Raw genomic sequence first — 14627 nt, 5'->3', positions numbered from 1 at the left:
CAAAATATATATATATACTTTGAGTTGTGATCGACACTGAGACTGGTACACGGTTCACGATACGTATTAGTTAATTCAAATATTATATATTTAATTTATATATGAATATATTGGATCATTGTACAATCGGACTATTAGACTGCTAACTTTGGACAATTAAAATGAATTAAAATATTGATTATAATATATGAAACTAAACTAATCTTCAAGTTTGCCACTTGATTTCATCCTAAACCTCATTTGTATCTTGACGATTACAATCCGCGTACAAACCTATCAGGATTCTTGAAAATACCTCAATCGAGAAGTTGAACCGACCGCACTTCATCTACAGAAGAAAAGATCTATACACATGAAAAACTCTTGAACCCAAAGTCATAGTTTAACACATACCGCGACTAATTCTTTAGCATTTATTAGCAAAAACAACCTTACGATTCCTTTTCAAAGTAGCCAATTTTGTCACAGCTTCAGCAGAACAACTTCGACCTTTCATTCGAAAAAGTCTTATTATAACTTTGATATATACGATTGGTTTTCCTCATCGTTACCGGGAAACCTTTCATACTCCGCCATTTTATCATCAGCATTTAATCATCTAAAAACACAATTCGCCCAAAAACACCTCGGATTGATAATCGACGATTCAGATATGACTGCATTAAATGCAGAGGAAACAGTAAAATTTTAGATGGCCTAAATGGCCAAAAGTTTGATGATAAAGAAGGGAATGTTAGGAACGCTCGATAGAAAATTTAGTGCTGAAAAATGGATTGGGCTAACCGTGAAGGAAACAAAGAACAAATACAAGGAATGAACCTGCCTTCAAATAATGCAAATAATTCAGTGTCTGTTGAAACCGTCAGTATGAACCCTACTCCTTATTCTAAACTTTTTCAGATGATATTATTCATCATCATCTTATCTTAGATATTATAAGATATCTTCATATTTTCCGCTATACATATTCTCCATAATTCTAAAGATATTTTCACAGCTATTCCTATCTGCAATCATCTATCTCCCCGTAATACCTGCGTTACAACATAAAAGAAACTGTGGTAGTTTCTAAATTCTGAAATCTTAAAGTTTAAAATATGAATGTTTTGAAGTAGTGTTAGGAACTGATGCATGAATTAGTATAATATAATGAAATTTGATCAACTTCATTATATTACAGTAAGTCACGTTGCGTTTCTAATGGAATGTGATGATTCACAGTACCATCATCATGTGCCATGTTACACGGCTCTTACAATCTATCCAATCTCTAAACATATCAAGAAAATATTCTCTTGATGATTCGGTCTTTTCCAGGATATTCTGGTAATTTGACAAATCAAAAATCGTGCCATTACAAATTCTCTCTTAGGACATTAACTATATTCATTTCGAATTTCATACCTACGAATTCCGGACCATTACAAAAGATGCTTAGTTGAAAAAGAGGAAAAGAAAAAGAATGAAGCTCCGAAATGGAAATTGGAGTATAAATCGCAGTAAATGGAAGAGAGTATTAACTGTGGATGATAATGATTATAGAAAACAAAAGCAAGGACATCGAAGTATAAGGGAAGATATAAAACCCAATAATCACCCAGAAATTACAAACCGTGTATATCAATACGTATTGCGATGTAAAGACACGGGAGAATAAGAAAACATTATAATTCCAAGAAAATCATAAAAGTGAATAGATTCTTCTGGCGGCAAATGAAAAAGAAGAATGAAAGATATGAAGGTTAGAAGTATAATAAGAATCAGGATTGGATGGAACATATTAAGAATGAGTAGAGGAAGAAAGAATAAAAGGTGTGGAGAATAAGGAAAACGAAGGGGGTGGATTTATAGCAATATATCCGACAGAGAAATCAGGAACAGATTATTGCATTAATTAAAGAAGATTTTGATTTTCTAAATCGCCGAAGAACCAAATCTTACTACGTAAGATTTTCTTTAAATCCCTCAAAATCCGGAAATCAGTTATAACCACGTCATCGGTTAAAACAATTTCATAATTACTCATTTCACTCTTTTGTGATAGCTTCACTCGTGAGTTACATATGATCGAATCGTTTTATCCACACCTTTCAATAATGATAAAACTCTATTATTACCTAATATTCGTCATGAAAACATTCCTATTGTTATTTATGACAACCTCTACCAAATTTCGGGGACGAAATTTCTTTAACGGGTGGGTACTGTAACGACCCGGAAATTTCCGACCAAATTTAAACCTTAAACTCTATATGTTTCCGACATGATAAGCAAAAACCTTAATGTTGAGTCTAGAAAGTCTGAAATCTATGTCTGGTTGTTACCCTTTGACCAAGCCTGACGATTCACGAACAACTAATTGAAAATAGATAAACATATATGTAGATATATATGATTATGTATATTAAATAAATATTTTGTGAATTCGAATTTAATTAGTAAATGACAGTAATGCTCAATTGCCAGTCGATGTTATATATGTTAAGTATTGTATTTAACTTGATTACTGTTATATTATTAGATATTATTATTATTAATAATATTATATTAATACTTTAAACTGTTACATCCGTGATATTTGATTTATGAATCTATTTTACTGTGTTGCAAGTTGTTTTCCACCATTTTGCATATCTAAATGCATACACACATATGTAGACATATAAATGTATACACACTACCATATGCATATATTACTAACCATCTCCTTAACAAATCTCGTGCACCATCCACCACCTAACACCACACTTCTTCATTCTTCTCCTACAACAACCATGATCTCTCTTCTTTTGCTTACGATGGTCAACCAACAACAAAAAAAAAAACTAGTGTCCTTGTTCGATAATCAACCACAACCAAAGACCTCTTTGAAAACCACCCTCTTTATCGATAAACCATCTCACTCTCATCCTAACCTTCAACGACAACCACCCTAAAGCCGCTGTCTTTTCTCTCTCACTCATCTCTCTTTCATCATACCTATTCTTCATATTTAAATTTGCTTCTCTTTCTAGTGATATTGACGATCAAAACGTTATCATAATATAAGATGTCTTCGATTATGGCTGCCGTTTATCTTTTTCTGTTTCTTTAATCTCGATCACCCCAACGAATTAACGTGACCCATATATTTTTTTTCTTTTCTTATCTTCGTTACCTGTAGAGACCCAGGAACGAAACGAACCATAATAATCACCAATTGTCTCCCTCTCCATCTCTCTATTACTCGAACACTCACACCATGAAACCCCTATCATCTACTTTCTGTTTCGATTGATACAACCAACAAATAAATAAGGAAAACCCATTTAAAACACCACCCTAATCAAATCCCATTTAACCACCATCATCGCCATTATCACTTTGCAAACTCACGATCGCCATGTACAACTTCACAGCCTTCACCACTGCATCATCTCTCTCTCTTATCTCTTTCTTGTTGTAGCCATCAAACCGTCACCTGCATAAATTTCTTTTATTTTTCCGGTCGAAGCTTTGCATCTCAACCATTATCACTTCAACTATTTGCTGCTATTCCCTTTTCGTATACAGCTCAAACGCTATTGAATTAACTACTGCTACTACCGTAAGCATATAATTCTATTTTCTAATCTATTCGAAACTCACATACCCTAAACCTACAACTATATGTGTCGGCTGCTACTGCAGAAGTACCTATTCGTTTCTATTTCTATAACGTGAGTGATGATTAATGGCGATGATAAGAAGAGGATGATAAAGCATGATGATATTTATGAACATACTTAATTATTCAAAAAAAAAAAAAAAAATCATTCACTTGTCGGTAAACTAGATGCTATGAATATGTTAGTGGAGGATGACCACATGATAACGATGGAATGATGTATTAGGTTGAAACGTTTGATGTTTCTGCATCCAGACAAAACCCCAAAAACCGTTGGTGTATTTATATTAAACAAGTTAACGGACCTTGAATCCTTACACTATTTAACGTGGGCTTTTAATTTGGTTGTTTGGGCCGAGACCCATGGGAACTTTCTTGTGGGCTAGTGGACTAACGGTTAGAACGGGTTATATTATATTCGGGTACTATATAATCAAAAAGACAAAGTGGTTCGACTGGTTAGGGTGTTGTGTTGATGACTGAGGGGTCGGGGGTTCAAACCTGTACCTGGACATTTTTTTTTTTAAACAAAAATCATTCCATTTGAAGGTAGCTCTACTTATTAAGTTTATTATCATTATCATCATTATTATTATTATTATTATTATTATTATTATTATTATCAAGCATCAAGTATTATTATCTTTACTATCATTATTATCATCATTATAAGTATTATTATTATTATTAATAACATTATTATTATCATTACTATTATTGTTATTATTAAAAATTATTATTTTTATAACTATATTATTATTATTATTATCAGTTTTACTACTAGTATCATTATTATTATTATTATATTTAAAATTAAATTAAAAGAATCATTTTTTTTAGTAAAGTTATCATTTTTAAAATTATCATTTTAAAAATTTACATTTTATTATTACTAATATTACTATCTTTGATCTGGTGTTATTATAAATATTAATTTAACAAATAGACGATCTTTATATAAAAATATATTTGATGTGCATAACTTAACTATATTAATAATTTTACTTATTCACAATATACAAAGTGAATATATTTAATTAAATAATGAAATCTATAAATTATTAACATAAAAGTATTATCACTAATAAATTATATATATAAATTTGTTTGAATACAAATATATGTACTAATATATATACAAATGATTTAGGTTCGTGAATCGAAGGCCAACCTTATACGTATTCAATGATGTTATATGTATTTTTACTACAAAATACATTAGGTGAGTATATAGTCCCACTTTTAAACTCTAAATATTTCGGGATGAGAATACATGTATTTTATGTTTTACGCTATGGACACAAGTAACTGAAAAATATATTCTACGTTGAGTTGTACCACTGGCATACTTCCCTGTAGCTTGGTAACTAATATTTACAGCGGTATTGTAAACGCGAATCCTGTTGATAGATCTATCGGGCCTGACAACCCCAACCGGACTGGACGACCAGTATTCAACGGTTGCACAGTACTTCGTTTCGTGACTACACCTTGGTACGGTGTAGTAAGATTTCATAATAAAGGGAATATGCGACGTGATTAAATGTTAAGTATGGTTACCAAGTGCTCAACCACTTAGAATATTTTTATTAAAATGTTTATATATGAAATCTTGTGTTCCATTGTTATAACGCTGCTAGCATCAAACCTATATATCTCACCAACTTTATGTTGACGTTTTAAAGCATGTTATTCTCAGGTATGAATTAAGTCTTCCGCTGTGCATTAGCTCATGTTAAGGATACTACTTGGGACCTTTTAAGCCATGATACAAAGACGTTGCATTCGAGTCATTGGAGTTCAATAGAGAATATAAATAAGTAAATGACAGATTAGGTCATTTGGATATTATGAAATGTTAGACGAAAATGTCAAATATTGATGTAATGATAGTTTGCCTTTTAAGAATAAATGCAACGTTTGTAAAATGTATCATATAGAGGTCAAGTACCTCGCAATGTTATCATATGTTATTGTATTCGTCCCTATGGATTGGGTCGGGTCGTCTCATGTGGTATCAGAGCGTTGGTCTTAGCGAACCAGGCCTTGCATTAGTGTGTTTAACTGGTAGTTGTTAGGATGCATTAGTGAGTCTGGACTTTGACCGTGTCTACATGTCAAAAGTTTTGCTTATCATATCTAGTCGAAAATCATCTGCTTATCATCCTTAAGAATTGCCTGCTTAGTATTCTTAAGTCTAGACACGTCTTACTGCATTTGGTGCATCGATAGTGTATAGACAAAATTCGTATCCTAGCGTATCTGTTGCGATAGACATTGCCTGACGAATTTCAAAGATTCTCCGTAATTCACAGGATTTTGAGTATTATAAATACATATGTAAATTATGTATTGAAGAATACCAAACCCAACTCCTATAATCTATTCCAAACCAAAAATTCATTTCCCCGACTGTACAAGATGAACTCTGCGTCCAGTTCGAATTCCTCCGACTCCGACAGCTACGCTGATATGGATTTCCATTCGGGCTCCGAAGGCAGCGTCACTGGAATGGATCAACCAATTTCTCATCATCTATTCTGGATGAATTGGGGATGGGTTCGTAGTATACTAAATTATTGGAGACAAGAAGAAGGTGATCCCTTTCACCCACCGAATTGCCCCATTGGCGACGAACCTGAAGCACTTACCGGCGAACCTGTTTGAGAAACCATTTTCTCTCTCATTTCTAGAGTATCTCGTCACGATTATATCCTATCCCATATTTCGGATCTTGTTCATTCGCTCACTCCAACCACCAATCATCCTGGTGTACTAGCAGAAATTAACGAACTTCGCGCTCGTGTGACGGCTTTGGAGAACACGGTGCGAAGGTTACAAACACCAGCAGCAGCACCAGCAGCATAACCAGTACCGTTAACAACATCAACCTCGCAATCTTCAGTACCAGTAGCATCATCGACGTCAACGACATCATCAGCATCAACACCAACCGTATCATTACCACCACCAATAATCACATCCGCACCACGTACCTCAACATCATCATCTGAACTTCGAATATGATCTTTGTTCTACATATCATTCTACACCGATTACCTCTTCTTTACGTATCGTTCTTCGTTCGACATGACGATTATGTAATCTCTAATGTTTTGGAGATTATGTAATCTAGTAATAACGATAAATCAAATGAGTTGAATATTTTATTGACTCATTAAATTCATAGTTACCTCCGAAGAAAATATATATGCAAATATATTTTCATAAAGATTGTAATTAAAAATTTCATTCGTACAAACTGTTAATGATGAAAATATTTTAACGGGTGGGTAGTACCCAAGGAATATTTAGAATTCACATTAACAAGTTACACTGTACATTCTTCGAATCTGATTCAACGATCATTTATTATCCTACTTACAATTACCGATATACGTATCCGTTCACCCCAGATTAACCATTTCCATTTAAATTTCATATTTGGATTTTTACCTATCCGAATCCAACAAGTGGCATAATGAAGAAACATTGGCAAAATAAAAATTGTTAGAAACAGATGAATTAATTAATTGAAATTGTGATAGGATTACACGCTAACTGTTCCAGCTAACTGTTCCCAGCTAACTGATTAATATTTAATTTATCGCAATTTACATTCTTGCAATTTTAATTTCTGTACTTTACATACCGTCGGGACACATGTACAACAACACGTCGGATTAATTCTGAGACAACACGTTGTATAATGGGTCATGATATATATTTATTTATTTTACGCATTTTAAATAACGGGACACGTGTACAAGGTTTCGACTTATCATATTGATCCATCTATATATATATATTTCGGAACAACCATAGACACTCTATATGTGAAGGTGGGAGTTGGCTATACAGGGTCGGAGTTGATTCCAAAATATATATATACTTTGAGTTGTGATCGACACCGAGACCAGTACACGGGTCACGATACGTATTAAGTAATTCGAATATTATATATTTAGTTCATATATGAATTTATTGAACCATTGGACAATCGGACTATTGGACTGCTAACTTTGGACAATTAAAAATGAGTTAAAATGATGATTATTACATATGAAACTAAACAATCCTTCAAGTTTGCCACTTGATTCTATTTTAAACCTCATTTGTATCTTGACGATTACAATTCGCATTCACAACTTTTCATGATTCTTGAAAACATCTCGATCGAGAAGTTCAACCAGCCGCACCTCGTCTACGGAATAAAGATTTATGCATACAGTTATGCACCTAAAAATTTTTGAACTCGAAGTTATAGTTAAAACGTATCCGCATCGAATTCCTTATCATCCATTAGCAAAAACAATCACGCGATTCCTTTTCAATTAACTAATTTTGTCACAGCTCCACTTCGATATCTCAGTAAGACTACTCTTATTACAATCTCGATATATATATATACGTTGTTCTTTCGCCATCGTTACCGGAGAACCTTTTATATTCCATCATATTACCATCAGCGTTTAATCATCTAAAAATACAATTCTCCTTAAACCATCTTGGTTTGATAACCAATGACCCAGATCTGATAACTTTGAAAATACTGACGAAGCAGCATGTTGTAGAAGGTCTTAATGACCAAATGTTGATGATAAAAGAAGGAAGTGTTAGGAACGCTCGATAGAAAATTGGTACTGAAAACCGGATTGAACAAACCATGAAGGAGACTCTGAACAAGTTACAAGGACTAAACTTGTACATAAAGAATTATGACGATTCTGTAGCAAACACCTTGCTTCTGAATCTAAACCCTTACGGGTCAATCTTCATCATCATCCTTCGACATTAGAAATTCCAAGATATTATCATATCTTTCATTATAAATATCCTCAATATTTCTGAAGATATTTTCATCACTATCCTTATCTGAAATCATTTATCTCTCTGTAATATCTGCGTTACAATATAAAGGAAACTGTGTTAGTTTCTAAATCCTTCAAGTTTAAAATAGGAATGTTCTGAAGCAGTGTTGGGAACTGATGCATGAACTAGTATAATATAATGAAACTTGATCAACTTCATTATATTACAGTAAGTCATGTTAAGTTTCTAATGGAATATGATGATTCACAGTACCGTCATCATGTGTCATGTTACACGACTTTTACATTCTATCCAATTCCGAAACATATTAAGAACAAATCATCTTGATAGTTCTATTTTCCTGGATATTCTGGTAATTTGACAAATCAAAATCGTGCCATTACCATTCCTTTCTTAGAGCATTAGCTATGTTCATTCCGAATTTTATACCTATGAATTTCGAACTATTGATCGCTTGACTCAAGGACGGGAAGAAGAAACGAAGGGACAAAGTCCCAAAATAGAAATTGGGGTATAGATTACAGCAAATAGGAGAGAGTATTAACTATGGATGACAATGATTATGGAAAACAGAAGCAGGAGCATCGAAATATAAGGAAAGATATCAAACCCAATAACCACCCAGAAACTACAAACCGTGTGTATCAATACGTATGGCGACGTAAAGACACGGGAGAATTAGAAACATTATAATTCCAAGAAAATCATAAAAGTGAATAGATTCTTCTAGCGGTAGATGAAAGAGAAGAATGAAAGATATGAAAGTTAGAAGTATAACAAAAATCAGAACGGGATGAAGCATTTTAAAGGATACCTTAAGGTATGAATTAGAGGAGGAAGAGTAAGAGATGTGAGGTATGGAAGTAAGAAAGGGAAGGAGGTGGATTTATAGTGAAATATCCGACAAAGAAATCGAAACAGATTATCGCATTAAATCAAAGGAGATCCTGTTTTCTAAATCATCGAAGAACCAAATCTTATTACATAAGATTTTCTTTAAATCCCTTAAATTCTGGAAATCAATCCTAATCTCGACATCGGTTAAAACAATTCTATATTCACTCATTTCATTCTTTTGTGATAGCTTCACTCGTGCGCTTCACATGACCGAATCGTTTTATCCATATCTTCCAATAATGATAAAAATCTATTAATACCTCATATTCGTCATGAAAACATTCCTATTGTTATTTATGACAACCTCTACCAAATTTCGGGACGAAATTTCTTTAACGGGTGGGTACTGTAACGACCCGGATTTTTCCGATCGTTTTACACTTATAAGATTAATATTTACATAAATTAAAACTTACCAACATGATAAGCAATCTAAATTGTTGAGATTTATGATTTTGAAAAGAGTTTTACATAACGTTTAACCGTCTAGTTTGACCGATGATATCACGAACTATACAATATATGTTAATTATACGTTTGTGTATATATATGTATATATACATATTTAACATGATTTAAGGATGTTTAAATATCTCATATTGTATTAATAACAATAAGTTATAAGTATATTTTGAAACTACTAACTTAAGCTTTCAAAACGATAACTATACGTAACGTTATTTGACATAAATACTTACGACCTATAATGTTTATACATATATCGTATATATAATGTATTTAATCACTTTTAAAGACTTAAATACATAAAACAATATAAGTATATTCACAAAAGATAGCTATATTTGAATCCTCATTCCATTTTTCACAAGATTTCTATACGTATATCTATAGTATATGTACTCGTATCATACCTAGCTTCTATACGTATTTACTATTGGTATATACACATCAAATCACCACCAACCAGCCCTTGTTCATGCCTTATGTATAAGGTAACTACTTTTGTTATTTAGTATGACAATTTCACATGATTAAAAGATCTTTTCACAAAATTACAAATTTATACACCTTTTACACCACCATAAATACATGCATCCATTTTCAATTTTTGGAACATCATTTCTCTAGCTAAACACACACACTTACTAGCCTCATGTCTCTCTAAGAACTCCAGCAAAAATTCTCTCAAGAATCACCTTAAACACCACCATAAAAAGATCAACAAAAACACTACAAAAATACAACTTTCAATTCAAGTTTATGTCTTAAGTTGCTTCCAATCTTTCATCCAATTTCATCACTCTTTTGGTTCTAGGTTTTTACTCCTCTTTTACAGCAATCTTGTCCAAGTAACTTGAGGTAGTAACTTTGTTCATAACCTTATTCGATTCATATATATATAGCTATCTTATTGTATGGTATACAATTTTAACAACAAAAACATAGTTTGAATGATTTCAAACTTGTTTGCAAACTAAATAGATCCTTCTAACTTAACTTTTAAAATACTTCAAGACCTGTAATATAACTTAAATATATGCTAATTTAACAAGGTATAACTTGGTTTTTCAAAGAATACCTTAAAAAAACTGTTTTTATGACGTCGGAGTGCAACCGGGGGCTGTTTTGGGTTGGATAATTAAAAACCATCTTGAACTTTGAATTGGAGGTTTATATTCTGGAAAAATGATATTTCTTATGAATATGTTAACACATAAAAATTTCATGATTTAATTCATAGTATAAGTATTTTTAGAAAAACGGTCATTAAATGATGTTTTTGTAACAAAAATGATTAACTTCATAAGTTTCACCAAAATTTGACCTATGACCTATGATTTCGAATACAAACTAAGGTATTTACAGTTCATATTCTTAAAGAGGGACTCGATCCAAGGAAGTGGAAAGTTGAATCAACGAAAACGGAGTTGTAACGAAGAAATTATGACCAAAACAAAATCGGATATCCAAGACTAGTTTAGCCACGAAAATAATTGGAGAAAATTAAATAAATCACATCTTCCTAAAGTAACATGATATTTTATACATATGTACTCATAATTTAATTTTATATGGTTCAGGATCACCCGTAAACAATACGAGAAGATTAATCATAAGATCCCATGATTGTACGCAACACGTCATTTGACAACACCGGTACTTTATGTACGCAACACGTCATTTGACAACACCGGTACCATGGGTCAAGATTAATCTCGACCAATACATATACGATGGGGGTTTTATTTATTTCATTGGGGGTTTATTAAACAACTAAATATGAACCATTAAAATTGAATTACTAACATCGGACTGCTAACTACGGACTAAGGAATTATTAAAAGTATTAAAAGTATTATAAGTATATATATGTGACGATTGTTTAAAAAGAAAAGGTATTGATATATTATATATGGATAGGTTCGTGATATCAATCGGAGACCAAGTCGAAATTACATATCTTCAAGACAAAAGTGAGTATATAGTCCCACTTTTAAACTCTAAGTATTTCGGGATGAGAATACATGTATTTTATGTTTTACGTTATGGACACAAGTAACTGAAAAATATATTCTACGTTGAGTTGTACCACTGGCATACTTCCCTGTAGCTTGGTAACTGTTATTTACAGCGGTATTGTAAACGCGAATCCTGTTGATAGATCTATCGGGCCTGACAACCCCAACCGGACTGGACGACCAGTATTCAACGGTTGCACAGTACTTCGTTTTGCGACTACACCTTGGTACGGTGTAGTAAGATTTCATATTAAAGGGAATATGCGACGTGATTAAATGTTAAGTATGGTTACCAAGTTGGTGAGATATAGGTTTAGTGCGCAGCAATATATATATATAGACCACAAGATTTCGTATATAAACATTTCAATAAAAATATTCTAAGTGGTTGAGCACTTGGTAACCATACTTAACATTTTCACGTCGCATATTCCCTTTAATATGAAATCTTACTACACCGTACCAAGTGTAGTCACAAAACGAAGTACTGTGCAACCGTTGAATACTGGTCGTCCAGTCCGGTTGGGGTTGTCAGGCCCGATAGATCTATCAACAGGATTCGCGTTTACAATACCGCTGTAAATATTAGTTACCAAGCTACAGGGAAGTATGCCAGTGGTACAACTCAACGTAGAACATATTTTTCAGTTACTTGTGTCCATATCGTAAAACATAAAATACATGTATTCTCATCCCGAAATATTTAGAGTTTAAAAATGGGACTATATACTCACTCTTGTCTCGAAGATATATATATTTTTGACTCGGTCTTCCGGTTGATATCACGAACCTATCCATATATAATATATCAATATATTTTCATTTTAAACAAACATCTCGTATATATATTTATAATACTTTTAATACTTTGAATAATTCCTTAGTCCGTAGTTAGCGTTTCGATGTTAGTAATTCAATTTTAATGGTTCATTTTTAGATGTTTAATATACCCGCAATAAATAAACCCCCAACGAAATAAATAAAACTCCCATAAAACCCCATCGTATATGTGTTGGTCGAGATTAATCTTGACCCATGGTACCGGTGTTGTCAAATGACGTGTTGCGTACATAAAGTACCGGTGTTGTCAAATGACGTGTTGCGTACAATCATGGGATCTTATGATTAATCTTCTCGTGTTGTTTACGGGTGATCCTGAACCATATGAAATTGAATTATGAGTACATATATATAAAATATCATGTTATCTTAGAAATATGTGATTTATATCTTTTTTTTCCAATTGATCCCGTAGTTGAAATGATCTAGGATAACCAATTTTGTTTCGGTCATAGTTTCTTCGTTACAAGTCCGTTTTCGTTGATTCAAATTGCCATCTTCTTGGATCGAGTTCTTCTTTAAGACTATGAACTGTAAATACCTTGGTTTGTATTCAAAATCATACGGCATAAGTGAAACATTAGTGAAACATATGAAGTTAAACATTTTGTTACAAAAAAAATCATTTAATGACCATTTTTCTAAAAATACTTATACTTTGAAAAACCAAGTTTTACCTTATTAAATTAGCATATATTTAAGTTATATTACAGGTCTTGAAGTATTTTAAAAGTTAAGTTAGAAGGATCTATTTAGTTTGCAAACATGTTTGAAAACATTCAAACTATGTTCTTGTTGTTAAACTTTTGTACCACAAAATAAGATAGCTATATATATATGAATCGAATAAGGTTATGAACATAGTTTCTACCTCAAGTTCCTTGGATAAGTTTGCTGTAAAAGAGGAGTAAGAAGCTAGAATCAAAAGGATGATAGAAGTGGATGAAAGATTGGAAGTAAGTTGGTGTTCTTGGAGGGTTTTCTTGAAGTGTTTTTGTATGGTTTTCTTATGGTGTTTTAGTATGGTTTTTGAAGCTAGATCTTCTTGAAAACTTTGCTGAATTGATTAAGGGTTTTAAGGCTTCAAAGTATGTGTGTGTTTTGGCTAAAATATTGAAGTAAAATGAAACAAAGTGATGATACATATATACACCATAAAAAACGTGATTATGGTGTATATATGTACAAAATTTCAATTAATCATTTTATGTATTTAGTCATAATTGCATCCAAATACAATTACCTAGCCCTAAGGGCATGTACAATGGCTGGTTAGGTAGTGATTTGACATGTATGTACTATTAGTAAATACGTATAGAAGCTAGGTATGATACGAGTACTTATACTCTAGATATACGTATAGAAATTTTGTGAAAAATGGAATGAGGATTCAAATATAGCTATCTTTTGTGAATACACTTATATGATTTTATGTATTTAAGTCTTAAAAGTGAGTAAATACATTACTTATACGATATATGTATAAACATTATAAGTCTTAAGTATTTATGTCAAATAACGTTACGTATAGTTATCGTTTTGAAAACTTAAGTTAGTAGTTTCAAAATATACTTATAACTTATAGTTTTTGATACAAAATAAGATATTAAAACATTCATTAATCATGTTAAATATGTATATATACATATATATACGCAAACGTATAATTATCATATATTGTATAGTTCGTGATATCGTCGGTCAAACTAGACGGTCAAACGTTGTGTAAAACTCTTTTCGGAAATATAAATCTCGACAATTTGGATTACTTATCATGTTGGTAAGTTTTAATTTATATTAATCTTATAAGTATAGAACGATCGAAAAAAAATGCGGGTCAACTTTAGGGTTTTTGCTTATCGTGTCGGAACCATATAGAGATTAGAGTTTAAATTTGGTCGGAAATTTCCGGGTCGTTACAGTACCCATCC

Source organism: Rutidosis leptorrhynchoides, chromosome 2 (assembly GCF_046630445.1).
Source record: "Rutidosis leptorrhynchoides isolate AG116_Rl617_1_P2 chromosome 2, CSIRO_AGI_Rlap_v1, whole genome shotgun sequence".
NCBI lineage: Eukaryota > Viridiplantae > Streptophyta > Magnoliopsida > Asterales > Asteraceae > Rutidosis > Rutidosis leptorrhynchoides.
The sequence above is the reverse complement of the archived record's forward strand: the minus strand, read 5'-3'. Positions refer to the sequence as shown.